This window comes from Pinus tabuliformis, chromosome 5_2 (genome assembly GCF_031772625.1).
Source record: "Pinus tabuliformis cultivar Carrire ecotype Pingquan chromosome 5_2, CPIR1, whole genome shotgun sequence".
Classification (NCBI taxonomy): Eukaryota; Viridiplantae; Streptophyta; class Pinopsida; order Pinales; family Pinaceae; genus Pinus; species Pinus tabuliformis.
In genome coordinates, this window is record NC_142306.1 from 1,051,818,393 (window position 1) to 1,051,836,755 (window position 18,363).

Below are 18,363 nucleotides of genomic sequence, written 5' to 3' on the forward strand. Positions count from 1 at the left end.
ATACAGAAGCATCCAGAACTTCTCAAGCATTGAGGACAACACTTTTTTGAAGGAGAGGGGCATGTTGGGTCCCTATAATGCTAGTGATTACCCCATTACTATTGTAGTTGTACCCCTTATTAATATTGTTGTGCCCCTATTATCCCCATATTGTTATTATTGTGCCCCATAGAATCCCTCTATTGTTATTTTTGTGGCTTTATATTATTATTGTTAGGTCGGTTGGGTTATATTGTGACTCCTTATACTCCTATATATAGAAAGGAGGTTTTGTCATTTGAATCATCCAAGAATTGTTCATTTATGTAATGTAAAGGAGGTTGCCCCCTCGAAGAGGCTGAATTCTGAGGCGTTGACCTATCTTTTCTATCTTTTTGTGAGCTGGTTTCATAACACAGGTCGTAGCCTTGAGGTATTATGAACAAGAAGCTTGAATTTGGTGGTTTTGGTTCTAAAACAATCTGACGAAAAATTAAGGCCCAATAACCCTCTTCCTATTGTTCTGGTGACATAAAATTGAACACGTGTACCTATTCAGATAAGAGACATGGCATGATTTGATTGGTTGAAGGAGACATGGTGGTAGAATGATGTTAGCATGAGTGTCCCAATTGGAGCATGACACATGGATTGAAATTTTAGTATTTTTGGGTGGTCAAGTAGGCCAAGAATTGGTGACATATGGAACCAAGTGAGTGACATGTGGAATCCTTTGCATAGGTGGAAAAAAACTTCCATAAATATGTGGCATCATCATGGGAGTGAAATGTCACCATAGAAGCAATAGTCCTTGGAATAAAATCCTTGGAAGTTATTCTGAGAGTGACCTGTAATAGAGTTTGAGGAATAAATTTTGAGATTATGTGGCAGAAAAGATATTTGGGGAAAAATATTATTGTTGCAAGTGATAGGAAGGTCGTCCCTAGGACACATCATCCTGGAAGAAACCTCACTCAAAGAAATAATATCATAAGTTTTACTAATATCCTTTATCGAAAAGTTTAGAGATTACTAAGGCAAAAGGAAGAAAGGAAAGATGACAAGTGACAACAATATTTAAGTTTTGAGATCATGTGGCAGACGTATAATCTCAGATGTAATGTGATTGGATCATGTATATAGATCATTATTGTTGGTTATCTTGATTGGTCAGAAAGGAAGTGTGGTGGACCCAGATGAACACAATCTCGGAAGAAACCTTCTCTCCGATAATGCATAGCACACTTCACCAAGTTTTTGTTGAGAGAGTTTTCAGGGAGAAATGAAGGCGAGGAGCTTTAGTATGGAATTTCCCTAGGTTCCATGCAGACATAAGACTATAGGATAAGACGGTTGAATAAATAGTGGTTGAAGCCCTTGGGACTTGTAATAAAGGAGTGCGCAATGAATGTCATATGCATCGGTTTTATGAGAAACGTGATTGGGCTCAAAGACAAGCCTACAAGCTTGATTCAAAGCACCTATGGGCCTAAGTTGAGGACTTAGTATGCATAGGTTGGAAACATGAGGAATTTGGCATTATGCGTCATATTTCGGGGTTTTGGAACCAAACCGAGAGAACACTAAAGTTTGGAAATTCAGGTATGAGTGAGTTGGTAGAAAATATGGTGGAATATAAAGATTTAGAGAAAAATATTGTTCATGGGATAAATTTGAATTTAGCTAAATTTATAAAATCTCTACTAAATCTTGATATTTGTCTAGAATTACAAAATTAAGTACTTAAACTTAGATTTTCTTGTATATACAAGGGATAAGAGTTATAATATTTGAAGGCCACATTCAAAAACTTGAAATAAGTATGAGATGAGTTAAAAATAAATATTTGTGCTTGATATTGAGCTAAACTTATCTACAAGTTCAATAACTAAACTTATCAACTCAAATTTCTTTATAAGCGTAATCTAATTTACAAGACTTGTTCTTTACATTATTTATGTTGGTGAATGATAATGGATAGATCAATGATCAAGGAGTTATAAAGGTGTTATTATGATGCTTGTGGTGATATTTTGAAATGATAATTTCTTTTGTTTATGTAAGGAAGTGGCCTTCAAGGTTTGAGTTTGAAAATAGTATTAAAGATGAATGAAGGAGGTCAACTGCAGGTAACATATTTCCAATTAGGCGTTGTAGCTCATTCTAGTAGTGGATGGTAAACAATTAGTGGTTGGAGAGCCTTATAGTGGTAGTTGATAAACTAGTGGTTGTAACTCCTATTAGTTGTAGCTTATAAATTAGGGAGTAGTAGCTTCCTTCTTGTAAGCTAGAGAACTTTGTAGCAACAAGTAGAAGCTTTCCTTCATGAAGTAAATTGAAGAATCCATGTGTGATATTTTGTGCTTCTAGTTATGTTAATATGAATTGCTAATATAGTGTTTATTAGGATCTTAGTAATATTCATCAGTGAAAGAAAAGCTTAAAATTCCTACAATACTTATTCATCCCCCCTCTCAATATTGTCTTGGTTTCTAGTAGTTGGTATTAGAGAAAAAATAGGTTACCTTAGATTAGTTTAACACTGGAAGAAAGATCAAGGACCATGGAAAACTAAGATGGAAGTTACACCAATAGGGAACCGATGTTCAATGGAACAACCTATGTTCTGTGGAAAGTGAGGATGAATACCTATATTCAATCACTTAATGTTGATGTATTATAAAATCAACAACTTTTTCTTTTTGCATACTCAGATTCATATACACCACTTCAGTGAAGGGAACTTGCATGTACATGCAACTGTATTTAAGGAAACTAGCATATATCCAACAAACTTATGATTTAGTTAATTCATCGTATGTTGATCTTTAATCAATGCATCAATAATTCATTAACCATGTAAACAGTAACCACGTGTAGTAAAAACAAAATAGACCATCACACATAAGAGGCACACATGAACACCAAGATATAAGGTGGAAACCCAATGCAGGACAAAAACCACCTGTTGTTGTCTTCCTTTTAATATAAGAAAAACCTTTTTATAATCTTGTACTGGCACAGAATCATACTAGTATGCAGGCACCCACCTACAGAAAGCTACAACCTTCTCTCGTTCTCTAGCTACTACTGGAAGGGAGCTACAACCCCCTAGCACTTGTACTAGACAATCTGTTTACTAGTATGTAGGTGTCGGCCTACTGAAGGCTCCAACCTTCACTCGTTTTCCAGCTACTATTGGAAGGGAGCTCCAACCCCTAGCTCTTGTACTGGCCGATATGTTTACCAGTACGTAGGCGCTGGCCTACAGAAGGCTACGACCTTCTCTCTTCCTCCAGGGACCACGTTTCACAAATTTTCATGCTAGATACTCCTGGAACACACCACCATAATCTGAAGGCCACGTTTCATCCAATTTTCATACTGTACCCATCAACAAAATTGAAGCTCAAAATAAATCACCACTGCAATACAACCATTGAATTAACAAATCATTGAATACTCAATCATCAATCTCTGAATCACCCTCAACTGAATCACTGAAGGTCTATCATCAAAACACACTCACGAGAACACAGAGTGTTAGAAAATTATATATTACGGAGAAATGGAACACATAAAATATTGCAAAAATATAAACACAGAAAATGCAGAAAACAAGAGAGACACAGATATACGTGGTTCAGCCAGTTTGGGCTACGTCCACCCCAAACAGCCAGTCCTTCCTTTCTATTATCCAGCAAAATGAAGAGACACAACCTACATCAAATCTGCTGTAATATCCTTTGTTTTCTCTCACAGTCTCACCTCTCTGTTTCTCGCTCACCGAATACACATCTATTTCACAGCCTCAAAATACAATACCCTCATACAAAGAGAGGGGTTGCCTTCTAGGGAAAAAAACCCTAAACTAAACATAAGTTCTACCGTCAGATCATTCGCCTAATGAATGGCCCAGATTGACTAGAAATTACTATACTTTTACAAGGCAATTTTACATTTGTTTTTAGCTTCGGGGGGACCGCTCGCCCCCAGACCCCCCCAGCCGGGGGGATCGGCCCCCCGGACCCACGTGGGGGGACAAGTCCCCCCCGCACCCCCCTGTGTGGAGGGGTGTACAAACTTCCTAGGGTATACATCCGGCTGAAACAAAGACCTCTGAAAAATCATGCTCCACACACAACAATCTCCCACTTGGAGAATGATTGTAGAAACTCCATCGCTGCTTCATTTTCTGAACAATGACTCCTCTTTGGACCTGGCTGTTTCTCATCTTCATCGTCATCCTTGAAGACCAACTGAAACTGAGCATATTCTCAGTTTCTCCCTGGTTACAACTTTTGTTAGCATATCTGCAGGATTTTGGCTAGTGTGTATCTTTTCCAGCTTCAACTCTCCATCTTCCAACACTGATCTTATGAAATGGTACTTGAGCTGTATGTGTTTAGTCCTAGAATGAAATGTTGAGTTCTTTGCAAGATGAATGGCACTTTGACTATCACTGTATAACCTGGCCATATCATGCTCCTTACCCAATTCACCCATAAACCTTTGTAACCAAATCATTTCTTTACTAGCCTCTATAGCAGAAACATACTCTGCTTCTGTTGTTGAAAGTGCAACAACACTTTGGTTTTTTGAAACCCAACTGATAGCTATTCCTCCAACAGTAAATACATATCCTGTAGTGCTCCTCCTGTTATCTCTGTCACCTACCATATCTGCATCAACATATCCTTGTAGGGAGATGTTTGAACCACCAAAGCATAATGCTTTATTTGTGGTACCTTTCAAATATCTGAGAATCCATTTCACTGCCATCCAATGTCCCTTTCCTGGATTGTTCATGTACCTGCTTACAACTCCCACTGCATGTGCGATATCAGGCCTTGTGCAGACCATTGCATACATTAAGCTTCCAACTGCTGATGCATATGGAACTTTAGACATATAATCCATGTCTTCTTGGGTCTTTGGGCACATTTCCTTGCTAAGTTTGAAATGGCTAGCAAAAGGTGTACTAAATGGTTTTGCATTGTGCATGTTAAATCTTTTCAACACCTTTTGTATGTACTCATTCTGAGACAATGTTAATTTACGATTTTTCCTGTCTCTAGTTATTCTCATACCAAGGGTTTGTTTTGCAGCTCCCAAATCCTTCATTGCAAATGAATTTTCCAATATTCTTTTGAGCATATTTATTTCCTGCATGTTAGATCCTGCAACAAGAATGTAATCCACATAAAATAACAATATAATATAGCTGCCATCATTTTGCTTTTTCAAATAAACACAATGATCAGAGTGACATCTAGCATAACCTTCTTCAGACATAAACTTGTCAAATTTTAGATACCACTACCTTGGAGCCTGTTTTAAGCCATACAAGCTCTTCTTCAACCTGCACACTAGTTTCTCCTTCCCTTTCACCTCATATCCTTGTGGCTGCTACATATATATCTCTTCCTCCAAATCCCCATGGAGAAAGGTTGTCTTTACATCTAACTTCTCAAGATGAAAATCTTCAGCTACTACAAGACTTAAAATGGTTCTAATTGAAGTCATTTTAACAACAGGAGAAAATATTTCATCAAAATCAATACCTTTCTTCTGTTCAAACCCCTTCACCACAAGTCTAGCTTTATACCTCTGTTTTCCTCCATCTACTTCCTTCAGCCTGTAAACCCATTTATTCTTCAATGTAGTTTTTCCTACAGGCAACCTGACTAAATCCCAAGTCTGGTTATGCATTAAGGAGTCCATCTCTTCTTCCATGGCTACCTCCCACTTCTTCCTGCTTTCAACCTGCTTTGCTTCTTCATAACATTCGGGTTCACCGGAATCAGTCAACAATAAATAATATAATGAAGGAGAGTATTGTTCAGGGGGTCTACTTATCCCGGTAGATCTTCTAACACCAATTTTAGGTGTTTGGGGTGCCTGTTGTTGCTGTGGTGATTGCTGCTGTTGTGGTTGTTGATTATTATTATTTTCAGGCACCTTTCCTTTTTCAGTGATTTCATCAAGGACTGTGTATTCCTTGTTTTCCTTTTCCTGTTTCTTTTCCTACAACTAATTCTTATACAAGACATTTTCATTGAATATTACATCTTTGCTCCTAATGATTTTGTGATTTTCGTAATCATATAAGCGATAACCAAGATCATTAACACCATATCCAATAAAGGTACATTTCTTTGGCTTTGCCTCAAGCTTTGTTCTATTTTCTTTATCAATATGGACAAAGGCCTCACAACCAAAAGGCTTTAAAAAGGAGTAGTTTACCTTTTTACCTGTCCATGCTTCCTCTGGAACACCACCATCCAAGGAACTTGAAGGCCCTCCGTTTATTAGATAAACATCAGTATCTACAGCATCTGCCCAAAACTGTAAAGGCAATCCTGCATGCAATCTAATGCACCTTGCACGCTCCATGATTGTTCTGTTCATCCTTTCTGACACACCATTTTCTTGTGGTGTTCTTGGAACTGTCTTCTCTCTGTGAATTCCAAGCTCTGAACAGTACCTATCAAACTCTTTCCTGTCTCAATCTCAACCAAAGCTTTCCATTTCTTGAAAGTATCAAATACATCAGATTTATTCTTAATACAATAAATCCAAGATTTTCTAGTTGCATCATCAATAAAAGTAACATAATAACGAGAGCCACTGAGAGATGATACCTGAGGAGGTCCCCATACATCTGTATGCACAAGCTCTAATTTTTCATTCTTCTTTTCATTCCCAACTTTGAGAAATCTGACTCTCTTCTGTTTTCCATAAATGAAATTCTCACAGAAGTCCAAATCAACATTCTTCAAACCCGGCAACAAATTCCTTGAGTGAAGAATCTTCATCCCCTTTTCACTCATGTGTCTGAGTCTATGATGCCATAATGCTGCATCTGCTCCTTTGGAAGTTAAAGCATTAACAGAGTTAGAAATACCATTGCATAAATACAATGTACCAACCTTTTCACCTTTTGCTATTACCAGGGCTCCTTTGGTGGCCTTCCAATCTTTATCTGTGAAAGTTGTCACACAACCTTCACCGCCTAGTTGCCCTGTTGAAATCAGATTTTTCTTTAGATCTGGAACATGCCTTACCTCCTTTAGTAGCCATTGGTTTCCATTCTGTTGTTTTACAAGAACCTTACCCATTCCAACAATTTTACAGGGTTTATCATCACCCAAACGAACTTGTCCAAAATCTCCTTGAACATAGTCATGAAAGTATTTCTTATCAGGTGTGGCATGGAATGAGGCCCCTGAATCTACCACCCAGGAATCAGTAATATTTTCGAAAGAAAGAATCAAACCATCTTGTAACACCTCACCTGTCACATTTTCTTCGTGAGTGTTTTCTTGTTGTGCATCTCCTTCTTTTCCGTTTCGAGATCTACAGTCTTTCTTTAGGTGTCCTTTCTTTCCACATTTCTAGCACACTATCCCTGATCTGGACTTGGATCTGCCTTTCCTTGATTTACTGCAGTATCCTGAGCTCTTTCCTCTTTCCATTTTTCTTCCTCTCGACTCTGCACTCAAAGCATTTCCCGATGTCTCACCGGAGCTTTTTCGTCGCATTTCCTCACTAAGGATAGCACCGACAACATCATCAAACTTTAAAGTACTAGATCCAGAAACGGAGTTACTAATGGTCATTACCAAACCATTCCAACTTTCTGGTAATGAGCACAAGAATAACAGAGCTCTAACTTCATCATCAAAGTTTACCCCTACAGAACTTAACTGACTTGTAACTGTATTAAAATCATTTAAATGGTTTGCAACAGATCCACCTTCCGACATATTGATATTAAATAACTGTTTCATAAGAAATACCTTGTTTGAGGCCGAGGGTTTTTCATATAGTTTCGACAACGTCTGCATCAAACCCTCTATCGTGGTTTCCTTTGAAATGTTGAAGGCGACTGACGCAGCAAGGCACAACCATATTGTTCTGAGTGCCTTTCTATCGAGAAGGTTCCATTCTTCATCTTTCATACCCATTGGCATCTTTGTTTTTTCGCCCAATGGTAGGTATAGATCTTTCTAATACAGATAATCTTCCATCTGCATCTTCCACAGCGAGAAGTTTTGGCCATTAAATTTCTCGACCCTAAACTTACCATCTTCGGCCATTTCTCCCACTCGAACCAGGAACCCTTATTTCCTACGAGTTTATCAGCCAAATAGACCTTCGGCTCCGATACCAGTTGTTAGAAAATTATATATTACGGAGCAATCGAACACATAAAATATTGCAGAAATATAAACACAGAAAATGCACAAAACAAGAGAGATACAGATATACGTGGTTCACCCAGTTTGGGCTACGTCCACCCCAAACAGCCAGTCCTTCCTTTCTATTATCCAGCAAAATGAAGAGACACAACCTACATTAAATCCGCTGTAATATCCTTTGTTTTCTCTCACAGTCTCACCTCTTTGTTTCTCGCTCACCGAATACACATCTATTTCACAGCCTAAAAATACAATACCCTCATAGAAAGAGAGGGGTTTCCTTCTAGGGAAAAAAACCCTAAACTAAACATAAGTTTTACCGCCAGATATCCACCTAATGAACGACCCAGATTGACTAGATATTGCTATACTTTTACAAGGCAATTTTACATTGTTTTTAGCTTCAGGGGCGCTGCCCCTGAGCCCCCGCCGAGGGACCACTGGCCCCCGGACCCCCACGGGGGGTACAAGTCCCCCCCGCACCCCCCCTTGTGGAGGGGTGTACAAACTTCCTGGGGTATACATCCGGCTGAAACAAAGACCTCTAAACAATCATGCTCCACACACAACACAGAGCAGAACCTAGAACTCTACAACTACCACTAGAACCAACTATAAATTCAGATATCATATTTCCTAATGTATACGCTACTTTGATGAGTGGAACCAGTGTGTATACACACTTTTACCAAAGCGAACCCGCATACAGATATGCAAATACTAACTTAAAACTTTGCAGCTATTCTAGACATCAGTGATACCCAGATCATAACATTTGTAGAATAAAATATGCGTCAGTAATTCAGATCTAGTCTATCCATGATCAAACCACTTAATGATAATGCATTCCAAGACTTGAGATCCTGATCCATCATCCATCATCATCCACATAGGTGCATCCTTGGTTCAGATCAAGCAAATCATCACAAACCCATAACTTGCATACTGAATCTCACACTTCATTAGATATTCAATCCTTGCACACCTTGGCCTAATGATCTTCTCCTCCTATTATAGTCTTAGGTGTTTCTGAATACCATGGACCAAAACCACTTAGGACCAATACCTTGGACCCAATACCTATGGTCAATACTTTGGACCAAATACCATGGACCAATACCATGGACCAATTACCTTGGACCAAAACTTAGTTTTCCAAGATATACGTGCTTTTCATTTTGTGAAAGTGTGTGTGTACGTTATACACCCCTTTTGGTCTGTTAACTCGCGTTTATATGCTTCTCTGTCAAGGTGAACCTGCATATACCTCTCTTCCTTCATTCTCTGTAGTCTGATCTGTAATTCTTTGCTACTACAATAAGAACTATCATCTGAGTGAGTTGCCACCAAGGAAAAAACCTATATCATAATGCCAATAATCTCCCCCTTTGGACTTGATGGCAACAACAACACCAATTCACTCTCCCCCTTTGACGTCAAGGGAAAAGGGCAGACCAAGATATTCTCTCCCTTTGATATATATTATGTTGTCCATACTCCCCCTGAGTACATGATGAAATCTTTGATTGAGCTCCCGCTTTGTACATGCTTAGATGCACCAAACCGTCCATGTTCTCCCTAAGCACATGTAGAGTCTGCAAAAATAATTTCAAGGGAATAACATGACTCTACAACTCATCTAAGTGAGTATGACCTTCCTATCACCAATGACTCATACATACATCAATCTCCCAACCAAGTGGGGATACACCAATTTTGACTCATCCACCCAACCAAGTGGGGATGTACCAAATGTTTATACATGAATGAAATAGAAATTATTACATCATCCTTCCCATGAAAAGTGGGGTTACAAATTAGGTCTTTGCATGACCTTTACATCAAATGATATACATGACTTTTATAACAAAGACTAGCAATATAAACAAGACCATGATAGTCATCAACAACTATCATACACCATATATGATTTACACCCTAAGCATCTGTCAACAGCATGTAGACCTGTAACCTGCAATACCATTCTCTTGGCCAACCAACAATAATATTCCACTTAAGTGATCATCCATGAATCTGATCTGAATACCAACAATGTGACCTTAATTATCATAAGAGGATGTATCATTTAGCCACATAAGCATCATCACCAAATAATTTTAACCATAATGCTAAATATGCATTATTCGAAGCATATGCTCCCCTTGAACTTGTTCCATCTGTTCACTGTCAGATCTGATCATGCATATATCAGCAAGAAGTATCAAGGCATCATCATCAATCAAATATATATCAAGTTAACTTGTAAGGATCAAAAGCACTTCTAAATAACATCTTGTGAGTACCGACATATTTCCAAACATCATCAACAGATTGTAACCATCATCAAACAGAGCAGATAATTGACTGAATCATATCAGACCCTTTTTCTTGAGTCTGTCCTGCTGCTTTTCCTCAAACCAACATATATGCGACTGTGCAGCTTCAAACTCGCATATATACGCGACTTGTCTTTATGAAACTTGCGTATGAGATTTAGAACACTGAATTTTCACACTTTCAGCTCCCTTTGAGTTTGTTATGTCTGTATACTCTGCTATGTAGGTTTTAACCCTGTACAGAAATTACCTGCATATGAATTCTAAAACATAGAAAATAAACAATGCGAGAGCATAACACATAAAACACATATACATAGAGATTTTCCCCTGGATCCCAAAACCGGGACTACCAGCTTGATTTTTCATTATATTCCCTTCAATGTTACAATACATATTTATACATGCTGAGGCATCCAATACTATGGACCAAAAACCATTGTGTCCAAAACCATGGACCAAAAACCATCGTGTCCAAAACCATGGACCGAAAACCATAGGTAGGTTCACCCAACCTAATATAGGGTCCAAAAAAATTTTCCCAGGGTGCTGCCCTGGACCCCGTACAGGGGGGCTAGCCACCCCCTCAAACTCCCCTGTGAGCCCCCCGCTGCGCAATAGGTGCAACGAAGGGGGGGCTCCGCCCCCCCTCTAACCCCCTAGTTCACTACGTGGGTTAGTCGTGGAAAGAATATAACACAACCCAACAATTTCCCGCTTGTTCTTTTTCCACACGAGGCCACAAGAGAGCTTAGTCATTTTTCCAGCCCTGAAATGCCCATTGTTTCTCTACACCAAGAGAACTTCTCAAAGCTCACAAATTTTGTCAATGCATCTGCAGTATTCTTCAAAGTGTCCACCTTTACCAACAACACCTTTTTGTCTTCTATCATATCCCTCACAAAGTGATACTGAACATCAATGTGCTTTGTCTTTGAATGATAAGTAAGGTTCTTTGCCAAGAAAATTGCACTTTGGCTGTCACAGTCTATTCTTATATCTCCCTGTACTAACCCCATACTTGAACACAATCTCTGTAACCAAACTGCTTCCTTGCTTGCATGAGTGGCTGCCATGTATTCTACCTCTGTAGTTGATAGTGCCACTACAGATTGTTTCTTACTCATCGAACTGACTGCACCTCCAAATAGGTTAAACACATACCCACTTGTAGATCTTCTCTGACCTAGATCTCCAGCCTAGTCTTCATCAACAAAGCCACGAATATCCAACACTCTGTCCAATCCTGATCTTTCTTGGTAGCACAAACCATAATCACTAGTGCCACACAAATACCTGAAAACTTGCTTCACTGCTGTCTAGTGCTCCTTCCCTGGTTTTTACATAAACCTGCTCAATACTCCCATTGCATGTGCAATGTCTGGTCTATTACAGACCATTGCATACATTAGGCTACCGACTGCACTCGCATATGGAACACGGGTGTTAACGGGAAAAGTGTCTATTCAGAACGACCCTATCCCACTAAGGTGTGATAGTGACCTTAGAAACAAACAGAGAAAACTACTTTTGTATTCTTCTTTATGAACTATAAACGAAGAGGAATAGGATGAACCAACCTGTGTCTTGCGCCAGTCCTTTGATCCAATCTCTCTCCTCTTTGACAACTTCCAGCTACCTGCTCCCTTACTTGCCCAACTTCACCAAGTTCCTGTAAGATCACAGAAGAAGAAAACTACACAAAGACATGGATTTATATTCATAAATAGATTAGGATCAGATTTAAGCTAAACATACAAATGTAACAAACATCAATGATACACAAGCATGTAGGAGAAACTCAAATAGTTTTATTGATATAACAAGAAGATCCAGGAGGAGTTACAACCGATGATTCCTGATCCAACATCAACCTCCCAGCAAAGAAGCCCCTCTTCACCTCCAACAAAGCATAAATCACCCAATACTCTGATATCTATCTCAAAACCAACAACAATTCTCTGCAACGTACAAAATTCCAACCTCTGGATCTCTGGGATGAGGGATCCATATATAGATGTATGCAAAGAGGATGAGTCAGCTTATGATTTGACTAGTGTTTTCTCTCTGTCAGTTCTTGCTTCCACTTGGAGACTGAGAGCCTCTTACTCATCCTTGGTCGAACTTAGTGAGGCAAGTGTCATTGGGGAAGATTCTGGAAGCTTCCATTGTCTGTCCACCACGCGGAATGACACTGCCATTTGTCATTTCCCGCTCAACGCACCCTGGTAGTGCATTTAGGTGCGTTGCAACACACCTAGCTAGTGTATTTGGGTGCTATGCAACGCAGCTAGCCAGTGGAGCAGCTGAAATGATCCTGATTTGACTGATTCTGAGCAGTTTCTGGTGGGGAACTTCTGGGAGAAGCTGTAATTTGTTGACCTTGTTCCTTTAGGGGTCGGAACAACACTTTTAGGGACTTAGGATCCCTTGGTTTATGGACATTTCATGCTTAGAGCTATAAGGCACAAAAATGTCTATAAGAGTTTCCCCCTAAAGTATGAGGCCGTTTATCGGGTGAAATGCTTTATTAGGAGGATCCGAAGTTCTTTCAATGCTGGGAGGAGACCTGTAATAAGATACAATACAATACATTATCTTCATACTATTTTTCATGATTTAGCTGAGGCGGGCATTCCCATGCTCAACTTTATAAATTCATTTTCATGTACATAGGACACACAATCGTTTGATGGTAGACTGATGATTCTGATAGAGCCATCATCCTTTTGGTAGGATGATTATCTGTGTTGCAATGCTGTACATTTCAATGTCTTTATTTTTCCTGAATATATATCGCAGCCCGGATGGATGAAACTAGATCCGGGGTCTTCAATCTCATCCGATCTTCACTCGAAGTATAAGTCGATCCATGTGAGAAATGTTTTGAAGTCGAACATGGAAAGACATCGCTTGATTACCAGTCAATGATGTAAACCGTTAACAAGCGCGAGAGGAATCGCCGATAATGATGATCACCCTCAAGGTACTGCAGTACAATTCACGTGGTGTGAATAAAGGACTTGGCGTCGAACACCACGCAAAATCTTTCGGTCGAAGGTCATTGATGTATACCTGTCGCTGGAAGTGAGAAACTTGCCATTGAGGCATGCAAGCTTCAAAGTACTGAATGGGGTGTTCCTAGATCAACTTCTTGGATAATGAGCTGATTTCGACAAGAAGCAATCCGTCAAAGGAGGGCCTTAATGAATCCCACATCAATGACATGGAACGGAGCAAATGATTTTGATGGAGGTGAAAACAATCTGATGATATATGGTTCAGGATTGCGGTCATGAAAGAATGAAGTATAATGTATGGTAGTGGATGGGACACAGGTGACTTCTCTGGATGACTTCTCTTGAACATGTCGGCGACACTGATGTGATGGATTGGTAGCATTTACCCCAAATTTGGATGGTATGGCGTGACAATGGTGATGTGACCGGTGAATGAAACAACCCAACCTGATTCGGACACGGAGTGGAAGTGTCATGTTCAAGAGCGACTTGCTACCAATAAAGATTCTTTGAGCTTTCTTCCCCATTTTTCCCCAGTCATTGCTGACCAGTACCTCTTTATTTTTGTCAAGCTTGAGGAGGATAACATATGCTTGTTCTATAATTTGTCCTTTTGGCAAACCCATCGCTATGTTTTAATGAGCCTAGCGGTAGTGAAACTCGTTCTCGTCTAAAGACAAGTTTGTCGCTATTAATATTTTTAACGAGTCTAATGACAAAGATAACTCGGTCCTTTTCATTTTTAGAGAGTCTGAAAAGGTACGTAAAGTTAACTCCAAAATTCCTTTTTCGTCATCTAATCCCTTAAGTCTGAAAAAGTATAAAACAATACAGAAGGGATGAATTTTCGATAGTTTTAATGAGCCGAACAAAACAAGCGCTCGATCTTTTTGTGCAATAATCCCTCAGGCCCAAAAAGATTAAAATCTAGAGGAGGGATATCACTTCCGGTCGCTTTAATGAGCTGGAAGGCCAAAACTCAGCAATCTTTTCATATTTTACGAGTCAGTTGAAAAGAGCTTAAAGAAGACCCGTCTTTTGAGGAACGAGTGATAAAATGGGTAGCAGCTGATTCCAGGTAAGGGTTGGAATTTTCCAATCACGGCAGTGTCACAAGGATGGCTAGTGAAATCACTCTTCGCAGCTGTTCCTGAAAATGGGTAAAGAATCAAATGGAGGTGAATGATCGGCCAATGGAAAAGTGAAGGTGACAGTGCAAACACGACCAAGGCTTTAATGGCTGAAATGCTACATTCACGGTGGTTATTTACCGGGGAATAGTTCATTTTTTAACGAGCTTAAACGTGGGTGGAAACATTTGCTCATGTCTTATGTTTATTTTTCAACGAGCTTGAACTATGTGCTAAAACTGCTCGATTAATCCAGTCATATGATAAGAAAGTCTCATATAAAAATGGCTATTTTTAGATTTTTGCCCCACATCCTTTCTTTATGCAAGTTAGGTAACGACTAATCCTACGAGTTTAAAGGGTTAGAGGTCCTAAAAATTTAAAAAATAAATAGCTGCCCCTCGCTTGCACTCCAAAAGGTTTGCATGCCCCCAGGTATAAAATATGGTTTCAAGGTTACCCCTCAATTTGCAGACAAAACATTTGTTCTATCAGGAAAGGCCTACCTCTTACAGGTTACCCAAAGATTGTTCTATTCGTGGTGCAAACAAAACACTTCTTCGACGATGTCTACCGAGATAAACAATGGTGAGAGACGATGTCCGCCAACTCACATAACTTTGACAAGAGAATCTTATTCTAGAATAACCCCTCTTCCACTGACGGACGGGGTACAGACTAGTCATATTCACCCATGGAAACCTACCCTATACCCGAAGTTTTCCTGCCGAAGCAGACCAGGATGCATGCCCCATGGGTTTCAGTCATATCCCTCCGAATTACTCGCGCTCATCGGGAGGACGGATTGGAGATTGAGACATTTCTTGCGTGAAAAGACCATTTAGGGATTGTATATGACTATTTGCTATGCGTGATCCGGGAAATGAAAGCTGGTCCACGAGCTTGACCACTCTTCCTTCGTGCGGAAAACACATTACTCTAAAGAGTGAGGAGATGATGGCTCCCATGCAATAAATATAGTCTCTTCCAAGGAGTAGGTTATAATCCAAGGGTCCTTGAACTACCATTATGTTCATGCGAACTGTCTTCCTTCTCAATGTTATGGGCACATCGGGAAGGATCCCTAAAGGTCGACTGGTTCCTTTATCAAAGCCTGTCAGATTTCTCATCTCAGGCAAAAGCGATGGCGAACCAAGTGCTTTCCAAGCAATAAAGGAAAGGATACTCATAGAAGCCCCCTCATCTATGATGGTACCAGCCATGACCATTCTATATATTTGAACGATAATTCCGAATGGTACACTTGCTGGTAAACGGGGTCTGCCTAGTTGATTCCAGTCGAAGGAGACAACTAGTTTGCTTGGAGGTGGGACCAAGTAGACGGTCGGGTACAGCTCTGACAAACTTCCCTCTTGCGGTGAGGGAATGGGTAGATTTCCCCCATGTTCTTTGGAGTCTGTGTTGATGAAGAGAATCTGGACGGTGTCATCCTTGTTCTCTTCAGTGACTGTATCATCCGAAGATAAAACCTCTGAAGGCAAGACCGGGTTAACTGCCACCTTGACCTTTTGACTTTCGTTTGGTATGGATTCAGTTGGTTTATCTTCAATGGTAGGTGCTTTAGCCGACCGCTTGAGCGGGCCAGCTGGATTCTCAACTAGCGACGGACTCGGCAAGAGTTTTTTATATCCAGGAGGAAGTCGTAACGGTGAAACCGGACAATCATCCAAAACTCTTTTAGCTTTGTCTAAGAAGGGACAACGGTGGACGGCATGATTTCCTTCACACAGTTTACAGGGAAATCTAGCTTTCCCTTTTTGTCCTCGGGCTTCACTTTCGCTAGTTGACGGTGTGCTTTCAACATGATCATCAGAGGTTGATGACACCATATTGTGAAAAATAGGAGACCAATCCCTTAGTATCCGGGGGATGCAAGAACAATCTCTGTGAAAGTGGTCTCCTTTGCAAATGACACATGGCGATTTAGGCCTGGTCGGTGCAGTGTGTGGATTTTCGTTAGACGACACTTGTTTTCCCACATTCGCCTTTGGCTCCTTCTTCTTCTTCTCTTTCTTCTTCTTTTCCTTCTTCTCCTTAGGAACTTGACTTTTGGCTTTGCCAGCCCCATCAAGCGAAGAGGAAGGAGGAGAGGAAGAATTAGAGGAAGTAGAAGGTTGGTGGGCAACTCTGGACTCGTCTAATTGTTGATTCGATTGTTCAGGAATAGTGGTGTTCTGAACAACATTGGTTGAGAAGAGCCATACCGGCAAGCCAATTGTCAGTCCTGGAAGCGACAATGTGGTCATATGGGGTGCACCAACATCTCCCCAAGAGGAGAAGGGTCTAGGATTTCCACTAAGGGGAATTCCTTGGTTGGTAGACTCCATTTTCTCAACCTAAGATCAACGTAGGAAAAGGGTAATGAATATTCCGTTTAAAATAAATTTTTAGACGCTTTGACACAACTTGTTTTTTCAGTTTTTAAGAGTCGATAAAAAACAAAAGATGACTCTAGTCTCCTTCGATTTTTAATGAGCCTGAAGTGACAAGTGCTCAGATGGACCTTTTCCGTTAAGGAACCTGAAAAGGAATGAAAGGGACTGCTCTGGAGATCTAGGTAGAGGGAGTACCAAACCAATCGCAAAACTGTAGAATACTTTTTACGGTACGGCAGTCAATCTTCCCGAATGTTGTGTTTGGTACATTGCGATCAGTAGGGTGGCTGACACAACTTCCTATGGATAAAAGGTTTTAAGCCTATAGGGGTCTCCCAATATATACTCGACGGTACGTGGGAGCACAAGTCCGTACTAGCACTTATCGTCTCAAAGTGGAGGAATCACCCAACCATCAGTGAGGACAACAGTTACTAGGCTTTACGACGCCGGAATACGTCTCTAGCCTAGACCTCTAAATGTTGTGCGTTAAGTTCCAAAGCGTTGTTAAGTTCATTCAATCTATTTTAAGTTGATCTTTCTTATGAAGTTTTCCTTTTGGGTTCACCACGAGATGTAGATGTAATTCCTAAAATGCAATCTAAAGATGATAAGCAAACTTTTTATCTCTTTTCAGCAATGAAAATCCTAGCTACAAGGGGAAAAGAAAGACACAATCTTTTCACAAAGAGAAAAGAGCACACTGTAAATGCACTTTCTTAAATCAAGCCAAATAGACTGCCAATATGCAAATGCACATGTGCATGTATTTGTTTTTCACTTTCTTAATATTGATGCCTAAAAAGAAAGTTGATGTACATATCTGAATTTGCTTTCAAGTGACAAACACAAACAAGCTTCTTTTCTAAATCAAAAGGTAGAGATGATTACGACACTTTATGATTTTGAAATAAATACTCGTTTCGACACTAGAAAGTCACAAATTCAAACCAAAGGCAAAAGTAAAAGTATAATCGACTATCAACAACAAATAAAATTTCTCCTAAGATCAAAATCGACAGTTACGACAGATCTAAATCAAAGGACGACAGTATGACTATTCTCCTTTTGCAATGGAAAACTGTAAATGATGTAACAAACACACAAAAACATCTACATTCTTTTTATACAAAGGAGGCGGAATTAAGGCAAAGAAAAGGGGTTTTTAAACAGACACATATACTGATCACAGGCTGCAAAAATCAGAGACAAAAAACTGAAAAAAATGAAGCAAAGAACCTCAGTTGCATAAGGCTCTGCTGATCAGCACACCTGTTACACAGAGAAACTGGATTGCA